Raw genomic sequence first — 24,372 nt, 5'->3', positions numbered from 1 at the left:
ATGATAAGACCAAAGCTTATGTTTGTGTAAATTTGGCAGTCATTAGATGATAATATTTCTGATTAACACTGTATCTATGCTGTAACTGGCCAAGGTTGTCTGGATGAATTACTTGAGAAATTCCAGTGAAATTCCATGCTGTTGCTTTTGCACTGATTTTTGTGTAGGTATTTTGAAGTCAAAGATCCACAGACACAAAAAACTTCAGGCTTTTGATTATCAACAATGGCTTTTTGATCTTACAGTGACCCTCAGAGCTGAAAACAAATTTCTCTTTGCAAAATGTGAAAAGAGACATCTAAGGCCTCTGAAAAGCAGGGATAATAAGTACCAGGATGTAGAAGTCCCTCTTACGGCCAAAGGGGAGATGTGAGGAGAAGAGTTAACTGTACACAATTGTACAATAATGCTTTATGTCTGCTATATTTTCTGTCAGGTTTAAATAGGTTTTGTCACTTTGATATGCTTTTCCAAAATAAATTAAAAAAAAAAAAAAAAGGCGGAGTATATGACTAACTAGCATTAGACTGTATGTAAATCAGCAAAATCAGACTATGGCAGGTCATTTAGGAACCAAGATACTCCTTTTTTACTTCTCCTGCTGATCATATTTTTTCCTGATTTTAATCTATCCTCAGAAAAAAAAAAAAAAACCACAACCAAAACCACTTTCCCTTGGCTGAGTTCAACGTTATCCACAGGAAGAGAATTCATAGGCCAGCTACTCAAAGAAGTGCATTTGAACACCCTCTAAGAAATTTCAGTTCATTAGGGAAAGACCAAAAGCTACAACTGCAATAGACTATTAAAAATTGGTCCTGGATCCTTGCAATAAGGGAACGTTAGTTGAAAATGACTCCCAAATAAGCAGGGAAAGCAGACTGGCTGATCCATCTTTAAGTGAAGGATTATAAAGCAACCTGGCAGGACTGTTTCTTCGGGGTGGTGGCCGGCTATTTGTGCCATGCTGTTTCCATTTGAATGAAAAATCAGCCACCTTACAGGCTCTTATTGTTCTCCAGGTCTAGTGCTAGGGTCGATGCAGGAATGTTTGTTACTCTTTTGAAGGTTTCGGCGCAAAATGGAAGATAAAATGGCATTCATAAAATAAAATTGAATTGTTAGTTTGCATAAATACACTAAGTACTTATCCAGGTGCTGCAAAATATTGACAATGGCCGTGATTTTTCTCCCGTATGGTGGGATTTTGGCTGGGATTGGATTATCCTTGCAGTGACATAAGATCATGGGTCACCAGCTCTATCACTAGTAAAATCATTAGGGAAATTTAGCCCTGCCAAGATGAGCAAAATCCTAGTTAGCTGCCTATGTATCCCTTCCTCTCTGCACTTTTGTTTGGGCATCTTTTGCCATGTACAGGGAGTTTCTTTATACCCACAATTTAAGAGTACAGAGCAAATATTTATTGGCTACTACACACAGCGGATTTCTAAGCTAAATACTACTCAGCTAAACATTAATATGATCACTGCCCCGATGCCATATCCAGTGCTGGCTTGGAGGTTTTGAGCCAGGTGTGGAAGGGTTCTCCTTCATTACTCCTTGGAACAGGCTCCCAAATCCTTGTTGTGATTTTTCTTTTCCTTAGGATTTTAGCTAGCTTTTCACAGCAGTATTTTTCTGCCCGAATCTTTGAGCTGTATCTTTGACTCCAAGAGAAGAGATGAAATCTTGAAAGAGTGATGGGGAGAGGAGCAGGTAAGGAGGTTGAAGGGCAGAACTGGTGACAGAGATTTCAGTGGGGGAAAGAATGGATGTGAGCTTGACAGCAATAGAAAAGGAAGCTGAAAGACAAGAATAGTTAACACAGAGCCAAATATTTGGAGGTTAGATGAAAACTAATGAAACAGGCAAAAAAAAAAAAGCAAGGCATTTTCGAGCAATGCCTTTTTTCCCCCAGCAAATTGGAGCGTGAGCACAACGGTTAATTGTTACACATGCCATCAGGATGCAGATCAAAGCAAAACCAAGATCAAAACCGCCACAATATTATTTTTATATAATATTGGTTTATGGGGGTTTGGGCCATTAACAGTTTTCAGTTATGCATCAGGGTTCTGTATTACTGTGATGGAAATTAACGCAGCTCCTCAGAAGTTGATGAAATTGAGCAGCTCTCGTTAAGTGTGAATTTGGCCCTCTAGATCGGATGGGCATAGGGCTTGACACCAACATACTTCTGTGGACTTCAGTGGTGTTAATCCTACCTCAGGCTTATAAGAACGTCACTGTTTAATTCAAAAGAAAGTGTTTCTGAGGACATTAACTCAGCTTGTAACTTTGGACAGTCACTCACTCTCCTAATTTTAATAATTTCTTAAATTGCTTCCTAAAATTGCCTAATTTTAAAACTCTGACAATTTTTCGTAAATAATGCATATACACATCTCCACTTCTGTGCAGAACAGTATCAGTGGATCGGGGAGATGGGGAATTGGATAACTTTTTGGCTCTTTAGTATTTTTAAACTGCTGGTTCATCCTCTGCAGCTGCCTTGCATTTTATAGGTGCACTAAATTTGATGACCGTGAAGGGTTGTTAAACAATATACTGTGATAAAAATAGTTCCCTTTGCTGACATTATGTGTTTTTTTCTAAACTAGCTCCATAAATTACATCAACAAAAACTATTTACATTTTTTTATTTTTTTCCAAAATTTGAGACAGGGAAACTAAATTGTCTCTGTAGGACCAAGAGTGAAAAGAAGCACATGCAAATGATGGACCTGGCCCTCCGGTAGTTACTTACACTAAATAACCTTGTTCTTGCAAGTAGTGTTATTTAAAGACACTGGACTTCTCCACGCCAGTGTTACTGGACTGTGTACCCAGAAACTCTTACACAATGTCCTTCTTACAAGGTTTTAGTAGAGCTTTACATCTGAATACAATTAACAAATTCCTGTATGTATTTCAGGCTAAATGAAGTAATGTGATGCTAGACAAGTGAATTTAAAGCATTAGTTGACCCTGGTATTTCTGAAGAAATTTCATATACTGACAGGGATATAGAAGCTTGCATATATTATACGTAGTACGAAATAAGACTGATATTAAAATGAGACTTTAAATAGTATCATTTAAATAAGAGATAAGCATTCCATTACCTTGATCTAATAGGTCAAAGAGTTAGCACTGTGGAAGACGCTGACAATTTCGGTGGAAGAAAAGTAAAGGAGAAAATATATTCTTCCGAGTCAAGAAAGGAATTACAATAGAGAGAACAGTATTTAGAGGACAGGCAATGTAGGGAAGCTGATAATAAGCTATATCATAACAGGAAAGGTCATTCAAAGAAACAACAGCTTGATTATTCAGCTAATCAAAAGAATCAGAAAGGCACTTTTACCTGCTATCGTTTCCCAACTTCATACAAGGACATACACTATCTACTAATAAAAGTATTATAATTACATGTCTACACTCTGTCTTCCAACTCTTATCCTTCATATTGAAGGTGTGAAGTCAAAAAGATTATTTAAATTGTAGGAGATAATGGAAGGACAGACAAGAAGAAATGGGAGATATGTTTTATTTTGAGAAGTTAAATGCTGGGATTTTGAAGTTTGAAAAGTTCAGATGTTCAGTGAGATTTCACTGCCTAAAAAGTGAAGTTCTAAAAATTCCAGCCCGAAAATAACTATGTTAGAGAATTCCCTTTTCCCCTTGTGTTTGTTTCAACTACTGAAGTTCATTTTATAGGGCTAATCTTCTTTTTGTACCTATTCCCCTTATGTCCCAGAGCACCGACCATCTAGCTCTTTTAATATTCCTGAATGCAAATAAGTTAAACATGCTGATTTAAAATCTCCAACTTCCGTTTGAGTTCCCATTTCATATCTTCCTTGGTACTGTGGAATGTGAAATATTTCATTATCAGCTGACATTTTATAAATACAGAAGGTAGATACTTATTGAACACTGCTCTTCTTTGGATTGATATTTATAATATAATAGATGAACTATTGCTCATTTCATTACACATATGCTCAGTAGCGGTGTATTAATTTATGATCCAACCACTCATTTGCTTTTCATAAAAATCCTTTTATTTAAATAGAATAGGAATAAATTATCAGATTCCATCTGGGAAACAACAACAACAACAACAAAAACCCCAAACAAACCAAAACCCAAAATCACAAACCCAAACTAAAACCCCAAATCCTACTTAACATGAAAACTGGATATTTGGATTCAGATGTACTTTTCATACCTGTCGTGACCTACTCGGTCCTAATGAACAGTCCTAGGGAACTTGCTCATGGTAGGAGGCACTGTAATATTTGGAGTGAGAAAAGGAAAAGAAAAAAAGAGAAAGACATTCAAGACATTCAGACTCTCATCATACGGTGCTCTGTTAGTTTTGCTTTCTGATTATTTCCTAGTGTTATAGTATTTGAGCTATAGCATCCAGAAAAAATCTGTTTAATTCAAAAGCCAGTTATGGATTTACACAATTCGATAGTGTTTCTTGAAATGTTGCCATTTATGGATTTACACAATTTGATAGTGTTTCTTGAAATGTTGCCATTTGTTCTGAGAGAAAAAAACTGCCTCAACTTGTGTAAATCATGTGGGAAGGGGGAAAAAGTTGACAAGATGAGCTCATAAATCAATGATGATGGAGAGAAATCTGTCATCAGCTCAGCTGAATTACAAATTGAAAATAGTAGTTTCACAGTTGTCAAAAGAGTAATAATTATGCCAGATTTCCACTTGTGTGGCCTGGCTTGATTTTTTGTTATTATTTTCTTAAGACGTATCTATAAAAATGGTTTGGCGATATATTACAGCAATTTTAAAAATAAATCCACTTTATTTTCACAATTTTGTTTTCGTGCTGCTGTAATAGCATGCATTTATGAATCATCCACCTTAACAATGGTTGTTAAAGTACTTTTAATTCAAAATTTAAAGACAATTTTAAGCTTCATATTTATTTTTCAAGAGCCCATGAAAAATTCCTGTGAACTGCACCATCATATCATTTCCATTATGTTTGTGAAGGAAAAGGAAAGTAGACCACGCATTATTTGTCAAGAGCTTCATTGCTGTGCCTTGGCTTCATAGCCTCTTCTGCTCCAATGATGAAAATTGAACATAATTTTCATATAAGCCCTTACAGCAATAGACTATTGCACCCTTCAGAACAAAGAGGTAGAAACAAACCTTACAGAAAAAAGAGGTTAAAAAGCTATTCTCAGAAATATAGGTAAGTGCCACTGAATCAAGCCCTCCCTACAATCAGCTCTCAACAGTTTGCTATATAATGGTTGGGAAGATGCTTGAATGTTACATTTGGCAATCCCTGACTCTGTATAAGGCTCAATAATACTTGACATTGACAACCTGTCATGAAGAATTAGATAAAACATTGGATCTAGAGCAACTAAGGAGGATGTGATATGTATGTAGGTGTTTGAAAAGCATGAATACGGGGAAAAAAAAAAAGATAAATTGTTGAAGCTGATTATGTAACTGTTAGTTCCAGCGGTGCGTAGCTTGGTGAGAAAAATGAGATGAATCCAAGAAGGATTAAGGCTGAAGATCAACAATGTCTTGATTAAGAAGGTCAAGACAAATACGGAATTACTCCAGGTTTAGTAAGCGTAATGAGTAAAAGTCCCTTGACCAGTTTACTTATAGGTAAAAAATAATTTCCTGGTAATGGAATTAATACACCGTTTGCTAAAGTCAGTAAGAACATACTGTTGCCTTCTCTGAGAGTTGTGTAAGGACTAGATGACTTTGCAGATATTTCCTGGTTCATCTTTTATGCATCTGTGAAAATTAATTGCTTTAGTCAAGTCTCCCTTACAGAAAGACATCTCTTACGAAGTAAGACTTTACCCAGTCTTTTTCTCTGCCTTTCTTAGAATATAAACCCAGTAACTGAAGCAAACTCACTTTGATTAAAAGTCTGAGATTCAGAAACAAAAAATCCTCTGGCTGGCGTAGGGTCATGAAACAATGGCCAAGGAGAAAGGGAGACACTAAAAGGCCTCCAAAGGTCTCGTCTGCATCTGTTCTCTTTGAGTCTGTCATTGCATCAACTCATTAATGACACTTAAAATCTGTGGAGATAATGTGGTCGTTCCAGACTCTACCTCTTAAAGTTAAAACATAGATAATTTGTTTGTCTTGTTGATTTAGGGAAATAGCATCTCAGAAATTTAGGACAATCTCACCATTGTAGATCAGATTTTTATTACTTTCTGCTTATATCTTCTTCCTTTCCCAAAAGCAATCAAACAAAAAGACAAAAACACTCAGGTGGAATGAGATTCTTTTCCAAACATTGCGGTTGCCTCATCACTTTCCTTGAAAGGTAATGTGTCTTTGTCTGATCTTTCAGAGATAAAAATGAAAACCGTCCTAAAAAACAAGTCGGGATTCCTTTCTGGAGAGCTAAGTAGATCATTTGTCACTGAAGTCTTGTTAGTTTGGCTGCTGACAAGTCAGAAAGAAAAATGTTTTTGCAAAGCCATATAAAGATCCCAGTGAAGGAGTGGATGTTTGCTTTTAGGAGCAGGATTATCATCTGATAAGATTGCAGATCTCTTTGGGATCTTTGCCAAATTTTGACTAGTAATCAGTGGTGGGCCTTCACTAAGGTTGTATGTTTGGAAAAGGCAAACCAATAGCATTGGTTAAATGAAAATAGATAAGTAAAGAAGAACTAAAGGAAGTATTGTCTCTGTCCTTTTAATAAAGATTCCTTTTCTCCTAAAGGCTTGCTCTCTTCACTGCATCTGTATTTTTAGCAGGGTGGGCAGACTCTTAGCTTCACTGGTAAAATTAATTCTAAGAGCTCCAAAGAAAGCTGATACCTATTAACTCCTTGATATTATTAAATTGTTGTAAAGGCAATACAAGTAATTCAATAGATTCTTCAAGATTATCATGACTAACAGTGAATAGCATGGCTGGAACAGAAATATCAGTCAGCATGAGTACATATATCCATCTCTCACTCTCTGCATATATATATGTATATAGTATATATAAGCTTATATATACGCTTATATATGGAGAGAGAGAGAGACGTGGTGGGGAGAGATTATATACGATATTTACCCTGCCTGTGCTAAACTAAATAGTAAAGTACCAAGGCCAGGCTGTGAATTCGTTAATTCAGCTGGTGATTGCATTGGAGCTAAGAGATGAACTGCTGCTTTTAACAGTCTTGGAGTGTCTATGTGAAATATAAGAAAGGTTTATACAAATTACTCATGTGACCTCCCAAATAAATTGATTGAATTCAAGCTCTTGGCAGTCCTTGCTCTAAACTCTGAAAATGAGGTAGTTAAAAAATAATGTTCATAAAAAATATATTTAATCCTGAATATACAAAATAAAATTTCTAATGTGTGGTAATCAGCATTTCTGTCTGCTTCCACACCGTAATCATTTTTAGGAATAACTGTAATGAAAAAGCAATAAAACTCAGGAAGTACCAGGCTATGGTTACTCATACATGCATGTACAGAAGAAGTATATCCAATCAGATAGTTTTTAGCATTAGATTATGCATATATATGTAAGAGTATTCTTGTTCGTAATATGTCTCTAGATCATTTCTCTGGATTCATTTATGTAATGGAAAACTTCCAGTGTTCACAGATCTAAGTATTACATCAGTCTGGATTTAGTCAGGGATTTCATGAAATCCAGGGAGATTTTGCCTGAATTAGGACTGAACAGAAACTTTCTAAAGGCTGAACTTTTCCAGCTACTAGCTATGATATAGCTTTAATGGTAAAGCCACAAGTGACAACTAAAAAAAAAAAAATTAAAAATAATTTATCAAGTGTTACGTACAGAATGCAAATGAAGACACAGAGTATGTTCCAAAGAGATTACAACCCAAATAGAAACTGGATCAAATGCCTGAAAACCTGATATCACAGCTATAGTTAGAAAGTGGATATATTTGGAAGTCATTCTAGCTTAATACTCTCACGGACGGAATGACGCACTTCACTCGTAAAGAGAGAAGCAGCAATATGTTTATTGATATAAAACAGCAATCTAACAAAGTTCAATGGTAAACGCGACAGTGGTTTAACAAGATTCGATGGCAAGGTACACTTCATTAATTACAGGGTCAGACAAAACCGTCAGGGAGACCCTCCCGTTGAGTCAGGAGGTTCAGAAAGGACCCCTTTGTGTTCTAAACTCCTTCCCAGAGGGCAGTCTGGGTGCAGCTGGATCCAGACTTAGTCCCAGACTTGGTCAACAGTTTATGTCTAAAGGATTATACGTGTGCAATCAATCCTATATATCACTTAGGATTTCAAAGTTTAGCACGCTATTAATCACTGAGATTGAGAATCTGTTGCGGCAAGGACTCTCTCAGCCTCGAGGAGTAACCTTGAGAGGTGACCCCACTCAAGGGGAGATCCTGGTGTGCAGCCCACTGCCCTGCAGGAGAGCTCAGCGGGCCTGGGGCTGTCCACTCTTTATGGAGTAAGATAATTGACCTATAGTCATATTTACATACTGACTACAGATGTTAGTTTCTTCCAAATTTGGCTGGAGTCGGACCTTGACCAGCACTGTGGTTAGGTGGGCGCATTGCTCAAATTAACCTTTGGCTGTTGGGTTGTTATCTGTCTCCCCCGAATCCACTTTGAGCCGAGCAGCTGTCACGACCAGACACATCCATTACGACCACCAGTGGTGGTTGTCGCTTGAGCGGGGTTATAGGAAATCCAGGGCAGGTTGGGGGCGGAGGGAGCACACCGTCACGAATATACACATGGGGTAACAGTGAGCCTTGTGGTTGCAATGCATTTGCAGGAAATGTATGCATCAGGTTAGCAAAAAGAGAAGAAAGAGGAAGAACTGTAGTAGAGAAAAATGAAAAAATGGGCATGTGGCTAGATATCAGAAATTAGTCTTAAAAATCACATCTGTAGCCAAGGGAGTTGCATAGTAAGACACCCTTTCTTGAGGGCTCATGTGAAGATGTTTTTGCTAGTATTAATGTGGAAGAGGAAAGAGTTGGAGGTAAGAGAGAGTCAAGGAAAAGATGCTGGTGCCAGGTGTGAAAAAAAAATTCAGCCAAGAAAAACGTGGTGAAATGAAAGTTGTTTAAATGGGAAGGTGCATAAGAATTATGGGGTGAACAGCCCAAAGTCATTAGTCTCGGAGACAAAGGGCAGATTTGTGTGTGCACACAGCTATTTCAAGGCTGAAGGGGGGGGATAGAAAACCCCAGAGAATTTGTGACAAAAATCAGAAGTTTGTGTGAGGTACCTTTGAGAGTATTGACCATTGAGGCTGATCCTGGGCTCATTAATATGTGAAGTCGTTCTGTTTGTTTCAATGGGCTCTGCATCAGGGCATTAAAAGCACTGTAGCATACTCACCAGTTAAACAGATTCCCATCTCCCCTCTGAATATTCATATTTTTGTGAAAGCATTATTCCTGGTGTGTGGTTTATTTTGTTTAATTAAAAATGGACGTACAACAAAGATCGACCCTTAAAATAATATTTGGCGTGTAATTTAACCCCAACATGTTTTACACAATACTGAATTACATGATGTTGTTTGAGATATTCTGGAGACAGATTTGACTTTTCATAATAATTAATATAGTTCCTCTCAGCTCTGTAATGTGTCTCAAATGTCAGCTTTCTTGGGTCACATCCAGAAGAAGCACTGCAGTACTGTCAGGAGAGCTGCCATTCTCTGGAAGGGATAAGAAAATGAAACCCCTGTCTTCATATGGCAAAAAAAATATCTCAATATATTTTTAAAAATAATATTGTTTAGTAGTGTCTTGTCCGATAGATCTTCATTCCGATGACTAAATTAGTTTCTGAAACCAAATTCTTGTCTTAAAAGAATTTTTAAATGTGCTTTCCAATACAATGTATTTCCAAACTGTAGTTTATGAGAGGAAGTATTTATTATTCTATATTGAATGACTGGCTTATTCCCAGTATTAGGTCACTGTAAAGTATAATTCCGGTTAAGGATATGGTTAAGTGCCTGGCTGAAATGGGCAGATAAATTAACAACCCTGCTTGTGCAAATGTGTTTATGCATGGTCAATTTAGGCGAATGAGCTGCTTCATTAAAAGAAAAGTGGTTCCTTAAAAGAATGTACTTTGGTGTATACACAGTATTGACAGAACTGAACTTTATGAATGCAACTGTGATATTAATGAAACAAAACACAGACTATAGTGAGAAAAAAAGGATTTTTTTTCTAATTATTGGTAAGCATGGATATGCATAGTTTCAGTATTTATGCATAAGAAAGCCAAATCCTAAATATGTTTCCTTGATCTTCTACTTATTATCCCCAAATATCTTTACATAACAAAATATGCAACTCATAAAAAGAAACAACTAATTAAGGAAGCAGAGTTTCTGTAGAAAAGAATGTAGGTGAGATATAGTACATCATAATCTGTTCATAGGCCAGCCGTGATAAGGGGATATATTACCTAACTGCATTTGTAAGACCTTTGCTGAAGTACTGTGTCAATTTGGGGTACAGACTGCAAGAAAGATGAAGCCTGATTGAAAAGAAATGTAAAAATAATGATCAAAGACCTAGAAAAATATGACTGATGAGAGAAGATTGAGTGAACTGGTGTTGTTACGTCTGGAGAAGTGAAAATTGTTACCATTTTTCCTCTAGGTTCTGAACTATGTAAAATGCTGCTGCAAAGTGGAATAGAATAAACAGGTTTCATTTTCCTGCTGGACAGGAGAAATAGTTCTGGAATAACATTGCAGCAAGGAAGATTCAGATTAAAATGAAGGACAATGTATTAGGAATAAAGAAAGTTCAGCACAGAAGAATATTGCCTGAGGATGCTGCAAACTCCTTATCAGTGGAGGGTTTTGATAATAGCTAAGCATTTGTCAGGAATGATACAATTGATTTTGCCTTTTTGCATGAAAGTGAGCTACATAGCTTCTTAAAATGCTTTCAATTATTTTTTCTATCATTTTAGCAGCTAAATAACAATATTTAATACACTTGTATACAATATTTTGGAAAATGAAAGTATAAAGACATCTTTGAATTAAACTGTACCATATCCCTGTTGTCGAACCCATCTGGTTTTGTTAAAATTTTAGTCCTGTTCTGAATGTGAAAAATCTGAGTTAGTGATAGCCAGTCTTTCTCCTGGCAGTCTTTCTTCTTTAAACTACTGCAAAAGAATGAAAATTCTTGGAATGAAAAGCAAATGAAAAATGCAGGGATATATAAACTAGTAGCTTAATAAAATAAAACCAGGGACTTATAACTCTGTCCCACTCTATGTTATGCATAAAATAAGCAAATAGAATAAAGCTAACAACATATGACCTTGTTTCGGTCTCAAACTTGCACTTTATTTTCCAGATCACTAAGCAGTGGTCTGCCTGTGCTGTCAGGTCAACGGGAATTTCCATTAACCTGAAGATAAGCAGCGATAAGTCTATCTGTATTGTATTAGTGACAATATGTAGATGCACTTACAATGCAAAGTGTGAGTTTCTGCTGGTATGAGTGATACCACCTTTTAGATCAAACCTTGCTATAAGATTCTCATGACAGCTGCTTACTTACCTGATTGAAAGTTGATGGCCACTCAGTAATTTCACAGTTCAAGACAGTGCAGACATATGTACCAATCCAAGTGTATGGATTTCTACACACTAGCTTTAATGTAAAGGTCAGTTGTTCCCTGCCAATTACCTTAATCCAATTTAATGATTTCATTACGTGTCAGTTTGCATGCTGTCAAAAACTTACAAATACACATGCATGCACATATATATTGCACTTAAATATTTGTGTGCATAGATAAGTTTAAATTAAGAAAATTGAGGAAATGACAGTAAGTGAAAAAGGTCTGAGTTTTGCAAAGTAAAATACAAAGCATTCTTGTTGTTATAATACTTGTTACATGCTTAAAAGCAATATAATATGGACAGCGATTTGGAAGAGTCCTAATACAGTTCAGTTGCAATAAAGGATTAAAAAGCCAAAATTCTTGGCACAAATAGAAGTTATTTCATCTTCTGTGCTGAACTGTATTTACAGCTAGCAAATGCTTTCTAATATGTAACCCAAATCTCTTCTGTTGCAAATTGAGCTGATTACTTCTTATCTTACCCTGCATAGACATAGAGGACGATTGAACACAGTTTCCCTTACAAAAGATTTGAAAACCTTGTGTCTTTTTTCAGAGCCCCTTTTGTCTAGAATAGAGTTTCTTATCCTGTGAACATCATCTGATGCTATTCTACGGGCTGTTTAGACTAGCCTAAATTGGAAGTATTCAATTAGCTTTGATTCAGTCATTTGATATGCCGGTGGCAGTACCTTATTACAAGGAATTCTTTTTTTCTTTTCTGACATTAAGCAAATCTATATTTTCAAACGACATTACTTACCTACTTGAGGAAATTACTTTGAAGTCGGGTGTGAATTTAGAGTGCAACAATTCCTGATCCCTGGTGGGGAAACTTGTATTACACAATCAGTCAGAGATAAAGGACCTTGCTGGAGGTGATTTCAGTTATTTTAGTGGAATTTGCTGCCAAAATTATGGCTGCTTCTGGAAGTAGCTGTTCAAAGTCACTTTCTGCAAGCTGCTGTCCTCTCTGGTGGGACATATGTGTCCCTGTGTGGCTTGGAGACTGTTTCTTCTCAGCTCTGAAACAGGGGTCCCTGCATTTTCTACCTGTGTGAGGAAATGTTGTGTCCATAGCCCTGGCTTCACACTCCCAAGAATCCTCCAGATCTCTGGAATGAGCTGACACTCCCTTGCCAGCATAATTCTGGAGAAACTTCACTCATCTTTGAAAAATCTGACGCCAACCAGCTGAATACACAAATTTAGCAGAAACTTCCAGCAAAATGAAGGCTGTAGCATCACTAGAGAAGTACAAACCTTCTGGATTAACCAGACTACCTGTGATCTGAGAATCAAGCCTTTTAGTTACCAAAGCAGAAGTTAAACAGAAAAAAATATATTTTTTTTTCCTCTTTGATGGCCCTGATATATTAATTTAAAATCTCTTTATGCTACAGCCAACCTCTTTCACAGAGTTCTAAAAGAATGGTCTAATCGTCCATGTTTATATTTTATTATCTGTCAAGCACTGTCTAACAACAGTAGCCACTGACAATGAAACAAGACAACAAGGTTATTTAGGAGCGCTGTGTTGATAGCTGAGAATTAAAGATTGGTATGAGATTTAACCAAGCCCTTGATGGAGTGATGTGTCTAAGGAAAAAAAAAATCTTTCTCCAGATCCATCCAGATGTGCTCCAGTTTAATCAGCGTCATCAACACAAAGCTCCCATCTGTAGAAGTGAGGTGTACTCCCACCGGGGAGGTGAAGGGAAAAAGCTTGATAACTAGAGAGGTTCTGGTTTCTCTGTGATACTGGTGCAATTGTCAGTCTTTTAAATTCCTGTGATAAAATCAGCCTTTGAAATTAACTGAGCTGAGCTACCAACTTCTCAGGACAGGTCTAGAAATAACCTGTTGGCTATGAAAATCTGCATGGAATAGGAAGATTGCAATTGAGCTCCCGTTATGCACCATTAGCCTGGCTTCCTACAAGGCTCCTGTGGTGCGGAGTATAATCAACTCACCTACAGACAGTGCGATTCCCGATGTTAATGCCACAGCATTTCTAGGCCAACCTCCATTCCCTGGCAAAACACAGCACTTGATCCATATTTGGACAGGGAGATGTCCTACTGTTCACTTTAGATGGAAACAGCAATGCTAATGGCAGCTTCGCATCAATGACCCTAGGGTTGCGTTATACCAAAAAAAATCATGTCTGAAATGACAGTGACAGAATCAGTCCAGCAATATGATCCACCAATTTTTGAAAATACATACAAGGATCGAGGTTCTGCATTAAAGTTAGGTATAGACAGTGCTTTATTAACCACCAATATTGTGTTTCAAATCTTGTGTCTAAAACTGGGACCTTTGCCTGTGAAAACTCCTACTCCTTGGCAAAGCTAGAGAGTCAAGACTCTGTATCTTGATATAGGTTTGTGGCAAATGCCAAATGTGTTCCTGCCTGATTTTGTCATGTCAGCTCCCATTCTGTCTGAAGAACTGTTGAGGAAATGAGGCAGATTTCAATCTGCAAAATACTGAAGTATTAATTCAATTATCATACCAGCAGAGGTATCCTTGTAAGATAAGGTTAAGGTAAGATTGTTAGAGATATAAAGAAATAAAGACGACTGGTAATTATTTCAAAGAAGGCATATCCTTTTATATACATTTATGTTTGTTCACTTATATTAAGATGGATTCAGTAAAAGGCGCTGAAGTTGTGCATAAACCTGCATTACAGAACATAGGATCTTCCCATTACCATTACCTTGCTTCTTGATTCAATCTTGTAGTGAATTGAGTGCTGGAAATCTGATGAGGTTTTTACTGTCTCAAATAGGCTGAAAGTTTTGTGTAAAAATTCTTTATCTGTTGTAGTTTTGGCGTTTTTACTACCTTTCCAGTGATCTTTCTGGTTTCTGCTGGGCCTGCTTATAAGTGCGTGCATATATGATGATCTTCATAGGTCTTTCCAGGGATGACAGACTTGACCATGACATATTTTTTTGTCCCAGATTTCCTAGGAGGCATCATTTAATCGTTAGCCACGTTATTATGTCTCCAAGTACACAACTGTCAGTAGCTGTTTTGTATGGGAATTAAATATTTTAGATCTTGTAATATGCAGTTTCCTTAATTTTGTGTTTTTCTTTGACATATCACTTCACACTTAACTATAAATAATAAACTACTTAGCTCATACATATCAATAAGAAAGTCTGTTAGAAGTGAGAGATTGCTTGCTTAATACCAACAAGTACTTTGGAGAACATCAAATCCCCTGACAGGTGAGTGTTGCCACAAGGATTTATTTTGTTCAGACTTTAACTAAAATAGCTTCAGTTGCATTTTGCTATTTAAGGATATTGAAGTAGAAGGTTATAGCAAAATGATTCATAGATAGTAATTGCATTTCCCAGCTTACCTATTTCCATAAATGAAATCACAGATTCAATTTGTACTTGATCTTGAGCACAACAATGTCAATATTTGTATATTCATCAGTTTAACTAGAAAGTAGTTTTCTTTTGTTCCCAAAATATTTAGAAGTTTTAGGACACATGCTAGTGTTGATTTTCTTTTTCTCCTCATAAGGTGCACAGAAATGTGTTTCTATATTTGGAGTATTTAGATTGTTAATTAAAAGAAGCATCTGAATTTTAAAGAGGTAAGGGAAACGTAGCAAAGGTACGTGTTCTTATACTGTATTTTTATAAGCTATATAATCAGCATTCTACAACAGGGGAATCAGAAAAAATATTGAGTCCTGCCTTGTATCTGGAAGTTGAATCTTAATTAACTCACCGTTAGTTGCAGAGATAACACACAATCAAATCTGTTATTTCACTAATTTGATTAGACAAAATCATGTTGGACTGAAGGAACAAGAACCATCATATTTTGACCACTCACTATAGAATGAGTGTTAACAGTGGATGTCACAGCACTCTGGTGTGAGTTAAGCAACTTAGTTCCTTTTCTAGTAGTGAAATGAAGAACAGAAAAATTAAGCGATTTAGGTAAAATCCTATAGCTCCAATCAGTCCAAGACAAGAAGATTGCCAGGCAACTTCTAAAGCTGAACATGAAGCTTAGCACTTCAGTGAATCTAAGCAAGTTTCCAATCCTGTGCTATAAATAGACAAGTATCTGTTACTTAAAATGATAGACTGACTTACTCCAAATTAAATGTTTCTTATGAAGACCAGGGGCTAAGGAAGGAGTTACGGCAGGAATGCTATTTCCTAAGTGGCTCAAAACCCTCTACATTATTCTCCAGTGTCCTCCTTGCTAACGTCACTAGTAAAAGAGAGTTTTCCTGAGTATCTTTCCTTCCCATTGCTTCAGTGCTCTCTTTTTGCTGTGGAAGTTGTTCCTTTGTTGCCTCCCCAGGTTGTCCATACTTGAAATCGCAAGCAGACCAACAGGCCGGTCTGAGAACTGTTGCTTCATATGTTTGGTGTCACAGCTATTTAGACACTTGAAATTTCTTTCAATTAACCAGTTTTACTGGAATCTGTTACTGTGGTCTGCTAGCCAAAACAAGGACTTTACTAAAAAAATAATAAATTGCTGGCTAATACTATTTGCATGGTAATTGCTTTGCAGTGCCTATTAAATCAGTGTTTCTGGCACAGCTTTGTGATAGCAGAAGTAGGGATATTAATATACTATGACAAAAAGCTTGTCTCACTTTCTGTTTTTTAAATTAATTACTATTTTCCCATGGCGGGGTTGGGTGGGAAATGTATCCATTGTTACCCTCAGCTTTGTGGGATTTTGATGAGGGCCATTGCACGAGCTGGAAAATCGGTGATGTTTGCAGATGTTTAGGGAAATGTTTACTGGGACAGGGTCAGCTCCACTGTAGGCTTCTTGTACCTTCGTGGCCCAGCTGATGGGCACAGGAGCAGAAAATCCAGCCTGTTTCCAGCTTGAAAATGCCTGAGGACATGTGCCATTCATCAATCTGAAATGCCTGCCCTGCATCCTCAGCACAATTAAACGGCGCGTGTGCTGGAAGTCCAACACCTTCAGACCACGCTGGGTTAAATGTCTTTGCCTTCATTACCAGTTGAGCACGTACACAATCATTTTGACACGTCCAGGTGAAACGGACTCTCTGGCCATAGACTGGATGACAAAGGTGTCCATATTTCCATCTGGGATTCACAGGCAAGAAATACATGAGCCTCAGTTAGCTCCTCATTCAGGATGTATAACGCAACAGCTATCTCTTGGTTTGATCTCAGTTTGATTTCTCCCTCCAGAGCATTAATGGCGATTATAGAGTGTATATGTTGTCTGAGAAGAGTCTTCTGAACCTGACTGCATATGTTAGGTTTGGTCACAACTCCTAGTTGGTTTTAGTAAGCATTTGGTGAAGTTTGGGACTGCGAAAAATAATCTTACAGGAACAATTTTTAATGTTACATAAAGTATCCTGCTTTAAGCATTTCTAGGATGCTTCATACTAAAGCTCTTTTGTCTGTAGTGCATCACTGCATACCATTATTTTTAGCTGCCATGATTTAAAATTGTTACTGTAAAGACACTATCACACATTTTCTATATGATTTTTTTTTTCTTAAGTGCTCATAGGACCCGCTGCAATTTGTAGCTAGAGTTTAATTAATTATTAGGCATATGTAACTGTCAATCAATAATTTAGATTCTTCTGGCTCACAGTTTTTGGAATGGAGCTTCGTTTATGAAGAGTGAACAAATATACCATTCCATCTGTTAGCCAAACCACCTAGCACAAAATCATTTGGGGCATAATTATGTAGTTGGCAAGAGTTTCAAAAAATGTGATTTCTAGAGTTTTAATCCCAATTGATGCTTTACTTTGTAGTGATGGAAACCTGACTAATGCATCAAGGACCAGTTCCTTTTTTCACACCTCTGAATAAAATAACTTGTGTTCACCTTTGCAAAAAATGCCTAACATCTATGAATATAGGAACCAAGAGACAGGCGTGAAATAATCCTGAGAGCATAATCACAGGAATGGAATTGAAGCTGGTCTGTTGTTATAAGCAGCTGAAAGGAGTCACGTAGGAGTTGCATCATTGTCCTTTTAATCTCTGTAGGAAGACACCTGGGCCAATTTGGGAAATTATTTTTCCTTCTTGATGGTAGTGCAAATGTTTTTCTGAACTCTGGGTTTTACAAGATTGCTACATCTGCAGATTTATTTTCCTATTCTTTCGGTGATAAAATTTCTTCTTTAATCCTCTGGAAGCACAGAATACACACGTTAGAGACTTAGCAAATTATATTTGAAATGTAAAGAAACTTTCTTTTTTTAACTCCTGGAAGGGGAAAAAAAACTCATACAAAGTTAGCTGTAGGTTAGATGAAACTTCTGAAGTAGGACCAAATAGATACACTAAAAAGACAAATAAATTGCCCCAACTAAGCGTTTACTGCTGGTTGCAAACAGTCTTCACGTGTAGAGTTGAACATCATGCAGAAGTTGCACAAAAACTGTGCATACACTATATATTGTAAAGCTGCATCTGGGGCAAGTCTGATTTAATGATGTAAGGTGAGTAGGGTTTGTAAGGCACACCAGGAGACTTAAGCAGGTAATTAGCATAAAACTTCGTCCTTTTTTACTAAAATCAGTGAGAATATCAAACAGAACCTGGACCTTGTTTTGAAGTTTTACTGTTTGCTATTGTTCAGAACGTGGTCACACCCGAACAACTTGTTGCATGTTATGGAAAGACACACGTAAAAATTTGCAGTTGAAAAGGCAAAGAAATGAGGTTATTGAAGAGGGGTCTTATTTATGAATAAGAAACACCTGCTCAGAATAGTTTGCTTCGTTAAGGTTTGCTTCCTTGTGGTAAATCGTTGGCATGGCATATTTTAGTGTCTGGGGAGAGTGCATTCCTTAGTTTTAATTCTTTGCATGGTTAAAGTCATTCGGTTTAATTAAATGGCTTTTAAGATTTAATTTTAGTGAAGGGAAAAATGATCTATCATTAAAATTATGATTGAATGTTTTCTGGGGTTTTTTTAATTGTGGCAGATATTGGGGAAGAGCCTTTGAGATAACTTTAGTAATAAAAAATGCTTCTGGTAGTCTGTAAAATGTGTTATCTGTAATGAAAAAAGAATCGTTGATATTGTTAATTAATAAGTGATGAATTAGTCTGGAACCTGACACTTAATTTACCCCAGTAATGGCATTCAAGGGAAATCACAGATTACACTAGGCTGTCATTCTGAATATGCTCCTTTTCTTCAATTTGTAGAAACTTAAGGCTCTTCAGCTAAAAATCAGGGTTTGCCTGTTGTCTACTGTGAGGAGAAATCTAGGAAAAAGAATATTTGTTATTCAACAGAGTAAGATTGAGAAAAGTAAGTTCCACGTATGAAAATATGCATTTCCTATATGAAACTAAACGTATTATTGCACTTAAACAACAGGTAAAGAATTCCCACCCAGTATGAGGTGCTCAGACAAATACTCCAAGTCACTCACTTTCAATCACTTCTGTAATTGCAGAAATACGTATACACATCTCTGTAAGTATTGATGGAAAAATAGATGTCCTTAGCGGATCAGTCTGGATGTCTTCTTTCCATATTGAGCAGAGAATCAGTTTTCTTTAGGTTTCCTGGTAAGCTTTTCCTTCTACTTGCACTGATCCCCATAGTACTCAAGTGCCTTTTTTTATTTTTTAGTCTGCACAGTTCCTTACATTCTTGAAACTGTCTTGACAGCGGGCATTATGAATACAAGTGTTGCCTGAAATTGCATCAGTGAGGAACAGACTATCAAACTTGCTCAGACTGTGGATAGTAATGAATTACTTTTATTCTGGAAGAGCAAATTGCTTACGTTATTATATACAAATCATTTGAAGAATCTGTTTTCTAAATATTTTTAATTGGAAACATTATTAAGATACATTGGAAATGGGTTCATTTTTTAAAATTTAAGACATGAGAAGTCAAACTGTGCCTTGCGTGTCATGTTATTTTTTAGTTTCAGTTGAAAAAATTAATAGCAACATATTAAAATTAACATAAAAGTGCTAGCTCTGAACTCCATCTAAACTAGTATTCAGTCTTCGCCAAAAGCCACCATAAGCTACAGCAAGGCACGGTCTTAAGTGGTTAACAGGAAATTTCAGAATAACCTATAGAAGGGCAGTAACCTCGCTTTAATTATTAAAATGCATACAAGAGTGTATAGTGTGTTACAAGCCTTAATTAGAAACACATTCTTGGGCAATTTCTTAGCAAATCACTTGTAGAATGGGTTACTTAATTTGCCTATCTGATACATAAATTAACCTATATCTAAAAAAAATACAATTAAGAATGGCGTTTGAAGCAGCGATTGAGAAAATGAAAGTGATGGGAAGATTTTACAAGCGAAAAACTTAGTTGCTTGCTACTTTTCACCTTCCCTATAACCACAGCCTGTTACACCAGAGTTTATTAGCTTCAGGATACAACAGGCTCCCTGAAAGTGCAACCAAAGGATGTTTGTTGACTTCTGCTCCAAGCCAACAGTGTTGTTCGTTTGGGTTTGGGTTTTTTTTTTTGGTAGAGAACAGGAACTTAAGCAAAGCATCCAGTCCTAACAAAGTGTTTGGTGTTATCTCAACCAGCAACAGAGCACAGCTCCTTTTCAGTCCTCAGCTTAGCATCTCGGCTCCTTTGGACCACAGAATGTTCTAGGTTAGGACTGTTAAAAGATAGGAACAGAAAATGGTCTCTTATATTGCATTACTCAGAGAAATTGGTAAAAATGGGGATTCTTCCATTTTTAGCAAATGTCCTACAGAAGACAGAAGAAGGAGTAACTGACCAGGAAGAACCTGTGTGTATTTGAAACATGGGGATGTGAAGGGTTCATCTGGCCTCAGTTTCTCCAGGTGACTGTAGCTGTGCAGGTTGGTTGGAAACACTGAAATTCAGTGACTGGTCCATGAGCAGGAAATTAAAAGGACCATGCCTTGTCCTAGATGCCATTCCTAAAAAACCCACCTTTTTTAATCTAAAAAGTTTCAGGGATATATGTACAAAATTAATTCAATGTTCCCATTTCTGTACAACTGTTCCTTTTTTTAATGCCTATTTTTTGCATCGTCTTGTACAATAAGTTGCAAAGTTTATCTTTTAATTTATGATTATTTCTGATGCTAGAGTGTGCATGGCCCCCTGTCACACTCCATATCCTCTTCTTGCAGGTAGGTACAAGCATATTGCAAAAAAATTACGTCTGCTGTAAAACAGCTTCTGCGCTAGGTAATGACAAGAAACAACAAAGGAATACAGCAGGCAGTTTAATGAGGAATAGCAAATAATAATAACATAAAGTGAAGCAACATAAAATTGTGAGGGGAATAAAAAAGAAGGGGTGTGTGCTTGTTTTAAAATCAATTGCCAGTGTATTGTGCCTTTCCCCTTCGTGATTTTTATTTTTGCGATAGCCCTATGTGGACTGGCCACTAGAGGGGGAATGGATACACGTTTTGCTGTTGCAGGTCCAGTTTCTTTGCCTCTCCTTACATACAAACTTTCCCAAATCATTCATCCTTTTAGTTGTCAGTAGCTTAGCCTTATCTAGCAGTTATATCTTTTCCTAACTTATGCTTAACAGAACTGGGGACTGCTTTCTAACTGAAGGCTAGCAGTGATTTATATCAAGCTATTTAATTTCTTGAGAGCTGTTCCATTACATATACAATTGAGTTGTTATTCCACTTTTTTTTCTTCCTCCTTTTTTTTTTTTCCCCTCTGCACACTGAGCAGGGATTTTCAATGCAATATCCAGAAAGATAGTTGTCCAAATGTTGCATATAACTTACATCACCAAGGCATGGATGAACAGTTTTCCTTATATGATGTCTTTTGCTTTGTATTTGACAATTCAGAATTTCATCCATCAAAGCTTATACAATCTTCAGCCTTTGGAAGTCCCTTTGCACATCCTCATGATTTTCATTACCTTTTGCAATATAAGTAATCTGTCATTTGAAAAATGCCATATATTTCCTGATTGTAACTAGGATGAGTCATGAGCCCTGGCCTTGGGACCATACTGCGTGCCGGTTTTTCACTGTATTGAGTAAAAAGCCACTGTGGTTTTGGGTGCCTAGCTAGTGTTCTATGACCGTGGAGTTTGTCTTATTTATGGGAAACTGAATATCTTTTAAAGGCTCTTTAAAAGTCCAAATATAAAATTGCTTTTTTTTTGTATACCACTTTCTTAATATTATTATGATCATCCAAAGGTTCAGGACTGCAGGTTATTACAGAAGCAGGATGTTACTCCACAGACGACCACTCCATTTATCCCTACTGTATGGTATTACAGACCTTAATAAATCTTGAAACGTGCTTAACAGCTACTGAGATAAGACTTACCGGTTCATTATGAACATCTCTAATCAACTCTAAAATAGGGAAAGTACAGTGTATTTTAGTTATTCAGGTTTTAGTGCAACAGCTACTTTAGCTAGAAATCTTCAGTTTTTACTAGCTCCTCTACTTCATTTTCACACTTCTTTTTTTTTTTCAATTTCTTGATAAACACCATTTGGATTTCCTGATTCGTTGTTTTAAATGCCCTAGTGCTTTAAACACTCTTTTATTTCCCAATTGCTAGGATCTCCGTTACCTGGAAACAATAGATCTGAGCTAGATTTTAGTGTTTGTTTCAGGTTTGATTTTCCAGGACTTATTCATCAAATCCTCATTAAGAGTTATCATTAAGAGCCATAGTTTGACTCCTTTGCTAATGAGAAATGACAGATTTGGGCTAGATTATTCTACATCATGGGAAAACATAACCAGGGAAAAAAGAGAAGTTTTCAACTCCCTTTTTTATGAAGGATGCACAGTGTAACTTCATAAAACTACTTAGGGGAACTTTTTGGGAAGATCTTCATTCCACAAACTAGAATAACCTAATGTAATCCCTAACAATTGCTGGAATTGGGGAAATGCATGCACAAACCTGATACAGTAGGGTTTACTTCAGGCTAGAAGTGCCACCCATCAAAAAAACAACTATTGGTTTAGCACATTTCACATAAAGTAAAAGCACAATCTCCAAGGGTCCAGTTCTGCGCATAACAGCAATAAAATAGTTAAGATTTTTAAAAATATACCAAAAAGCCCATCGTGACAGAGCAAAGACGGACAGAGGAATAAGCTAAGTGTTCAGCTTCACGGGACTTCATGGATTGCTGTTTCCCCCACTGCAAATACATGTTTGTATATACTCATTTTGTCATCAAATATCACCACAGTGCTTTCATATCCCTTGATGAGTTTCTCCTGTGTTGGTTATCACCTAATTCTTTTCCTGATTAATTGGCTATGGGTACTGTCCCCTTTTCAATTTTCCTCTTTATTTTTTAGCTGTGATTTTCTCTATCCCATGTAATTCACCTTTTTGCAATTGATGCTCGATGCCCTCCACCTTCTGCAAGCTTGAGCATTGTCCCACACGGTGGTTTTTGTTTTGTGGGTTTTTTTCCCCATAGAGAGTACGTCAGATGCATTTCCTCTATTCATTTATTGTCTCTATTATTTCTTTGTCTTTCAGGCTGTAGGATTCACATTCAATTTATTAGACTACAGCAATTACATAATAAATTCATTACATCCAGTTGTTGTTTGGGAATTTCATCTGACAGTAGCACTGGGTTCTGGGCTGTTTGTGAAGGTAGTTACGGCGCAAGGGGAAGGTTTGTGAAGATGGAGGCAGCTGCATATGCCAGTAAAGAAATACAGACTGTCCAATATGGAGTGACATTTACATGAAATTCAGGTAAACATTTGACATGCGGTGGCCTCTTTAGCATGGGGATTGCAAACCTTTTAGCAGCAGCCACCACAAATTTCTGTTTGCTGTTGAAAAATTGCTTAGGGAAATAATCTGGATGAGAGAAGTAAATTTTCTGTCAAGATAAACTTTAGTACGAAGCCAAGTTTAAAAAAAAGAGAGGGGAAAAAAAATCCCTAGGTGGTTTATCTCATTATTATTAACATGCTTTAATATTTACCAGGCTCTATTAGCAAGCCAGACTGTCAGTAGAGGCACTGAACTACAGAGACAGATTCAGGTTTACTCCCGGGAGCTCACTTTACCTCTCGTCTTGCGAAGAGGGTTGATAGCAGATGTGTTTCAAAGGGCTGGCAGTTGTTAAAAGAATCAGACCCTCTGGAATTCAATAGCTGTGGACTGTTCTTGCAGTTTAGTTGGGATTTTCAGGGTGTCGTTCCCCCCACACACTTTTTGATTCACTCTGCCTGTGAGGTTCTGGGAGTGAAAACTGGGAGAGTGGCTAAGAAGGAAAAAACTTAGAGGGAAAGTATATATTTTAAAGCATATTCCGAAACCCTTTTTCAGTTTTGAGTCCCCCAGCTATTAGGAGGATGTTTGCTCATACCTTACGGTAACCACTAGGGTACAGAGGTGTGCTACTTCAGGGAGATTTGGGATATATAAGCTGTATCACCTTCATTGGATAAGCCCTTAAATCAATTTGATATGTCCATGCATATTTTTTTTTAACTCAGATTTTACTGAAAATACAATTTTTAGTCCTCTCTCCGGTGTTGTGCTCTGGTTTACTATTAGGAGAAAGGTACGTCTTGAAAAAGGCCAGAACAAAGTTTGTCATAAATGTACGGCCAGGCTTAGCATCTAACCATGTCAGTCAGAGAAATCTGCTGTGCTAAAAATGGTAATTCAGTGATGAAG

The 24,372-nt window shown here is 37.0% G+C and overlaps 1 protein-coding gene across 3 annotated transcripts in view; it reads left to right on the top strand.

Annotated features, from left to right (window-relative positions):
- CTNNA2 (catenin alpha 2) overlaps positions 1–24,372 on the top strand; it is a 520,993-nt gene that overhangs the window by 317,955 nt on the left and 178,666 nt on the right. Inside the window, exon 1 of one of the 3 annotated variants that reach the window (XM_052780799.1) lies at positions 23,341–23,436. The exons of the other annotated variants lie outside the window; for them this stretch is intronic. The gene's annotated coding sequence lies outside the window, so the exon portion shown is untranslated. Of the gene's footprint in view, positions 1–23,340; positions 23,437–24,372 lie in introns of those variants that run through there. 3 annotated transcript variants of the gene reach the window in all.

This window comes from Harpia harpyja, chromosome 2 (genome assembly GCF_026419915.1).
Source record: "Harpia harpyja isolate bHarHar1 chromosome 2, bHarHar1 primary haplotype, whole genome shotgun sequence".
NCBI lineage: Eukaryota > Metazoa > Chordata > Aves > Accipitriformes > Accipitridae > Harpia > Harpia harpyja.
Note: the sequence above shows the minus strand (reverse complement) of the source record. Positions and strands in the feature narration are given on the sequence as shown.